The following is a 2,479-nucleotide window of genomic DNA, read 5'->3' on the forward strand; positions in this document are numbered from 1 at the left end:
AAACAGATATTCTAGAAAGGACAAAACTCAGCAGGCAGTAAGAAGAACCGTTGCCAGTGGTCACGGGTTAGAAAAGGGTAAACAGGCAGAACACGGGGTTTGTGCCCACTCTATATGACAGGCCAATGAGGGGCATGTGACAGTATACATCATCCAAATCCATAGACTATGGAGCCTCGTGAGTGAGTGCCAACGTCAGCTTTGAACACTGGTCCACGACAATGTGTTGGCTTGTTTTAACACATATGGGGCTGTGGTGTAGGAAGTTGATAGTGGAATGTAGCTGATATGTGTGACCTTTGTGTTTTTTATCGTCCTGACTTAAAAACATCTATTAAAAATTAACCCACAAGAAAACAAAGCCATAAAGCCAAGAAGAATTATTAATAAAAATTTTAAAAAACCTAGTTAATTCCAGCAGGTGAGTATGTCAATAAATTCTGACTTGTCCAGAAAGTGAAATTGTACTCAACAATAAAAACAGAATGAAGAAAGCCTGGGGCATGTTGGCTCAGGCCTGTAATTCTAACTCTCCAGGAGACTGAGGCAGAAACATTGACACTTCAAGGCCAGTCTGGGCTACTGTGAGTTCAAGGCCTGCTGGAGGAACTTAGTGAGACCCTATCTCAAACTACACAGGGGAAAGCTGGTGGCGGCTGTAGCTCGGGTGGAGCAATTCCATACAACCCATACAACTTGGCACCCCAACATTCATGGAAGGGTACCCTTGAAGTGGCTATATTTTACTGTATATGATTTATATCAAATTTGGCTAAAATTATATAATAAAAGTTTACAATAAAACTTGAAAGATTTAAAAAAGCAAATATATAATTGTGTGATATGGAACCTCACTTAAACATAGCCTAAAGCTATAAAAGAAAAAACTGAAAATTTCAATTATAGAAATAAAGGTTTTTCCTCTTTGGTGGAGAAAAAAAAATGTTTGCAAAGTAGAAAAAGATCTGCAGGTTGGCTTCTTTGTTTCCTAAGTAATCCTCTTGGGATAAGGCACTAGAACAAGGCTATCTCCTGTTAGGATCGAAGCCACTGATGTCAGTCACATCACAAGTCAGTGTCAGATCTCACTTGGGAAGTTTACTGGGGTGGGGGTGGGGTATGCGGAGGCTGCTGCTGACTGAGGGTGGGAGGGAACCAGAGGGCGGGAGAGGAGGTGCTGACCTTTCATAAGGGGATGTAGCCCAAGTGCATGAGGAGGATTTAGGACTCGTGGCAACTGTGGCAGTTAGTGATGACATATGTCCTGGGATGATGCTGTCCCTAGGTCCCTAGATCCCTAGGTCCCTGATAGCAAACTGGTGGAGATTCCTGGTTACATCTTGGCTCAACTGGAGCCTGGGAGGGCAGTCGGGCCGACCCTTCAGTTCTGATGAGTGAGAACAGTGACAGGAGCTGGGGCTGGGCTAATCATGGACAAGAGGCTTCCTGGAGAAAGTGGTTGGCAATCACGGAGTCTGTTTTATTTGCATAATCCCTCACCAGAGACACAAATATGCAACCATATTAAACTTTGGTTTCTTTCTTCCTTTTTGATGGGGACTTCTCTTGTAGCATAGGCTAGCCCCTAACTCACAATCCTTCTGCCTTAGCCTCCTTAATAGCTGGGATTTTGGGTATGTGCTAATAATGTCTGGCTCTTACCTTTCCTTGCAGACTACTGTCGTATCTCCAGTGTAGCCATTGCTGCTGCAGCTGCTACTGCTGAGCACGCACGCCTGGGTTTAGGGTGTGCACACCTATCAAGGCCGAATAGGGAAACTCTAGAATGTGAGAGGATTTTCATTTCTTTTTTTCTCCTTCTGGGTCTTGATCAAGATGAAGAAAAACATCTTTTTTCTTTTGAGTTGGATTCCCCAAATCAAATCACAGAGGAGAAAGAGATGGAAAACTCCACTGAGCTGGGTGTCCTCCCCCGCCGCCTTAGCCTGATGGCTTCTAGAAACCTAGTTTCTGATTAACCAGAGCCTAGTCCCAGATTAGACTCGATGACTCGACAGATCACACATGTAGCCTGGGCTCCTTCCCTCATGGCAACTCTTTCTGCTTTCTAAATAAAGATAGCTTAGCTTCTAGATCAAGGTCGATCGGTTAGAATAACACGCAGGCCTGGTCGGATGCTGGGTCCTGTCCAGAGCTGGTGTACTAGTGTCGGGGCAACCTATGGTCTTCGGCTCACTTGACATTATGTTTCATCTCTGAGGGCAGACAGCCAGGTGGCCTTGATTCTGGCTTCTCTTAGGGGGAGTCCCTTGTCTCTGTAACCCAAAGATTCTTCTCTAGGTCTTGGGGCCAGGCTGATTTCCTTTGTTGTGGGGTATCCACCAGAGAAGACCGCTCCAACGTGGATTTAAGCCAATGGAAAGTCTTTATTAGTCAGCCAGTGATTACACTGGATATTCAGGATTCCAGTGTAGCCCCAAGCCTTTCTCAGGGTGAGCTTTTAAGCACATAAACTATG

This window comes from Mus caroli, unplaced genomic scaffold (assembly GCF_978045245.1).
Source record: "Mus caroli unplaced genomic scaffold, Mus_caroli_1 scaffold_11, whole genome shotgun sequence".
In the NCBI taxonomy this organism is placed as follows: Eukaryota; Metazoa; Chordata; class Mammalia; order Rodentia; family Muridae; genus Mus; species Mus caroli.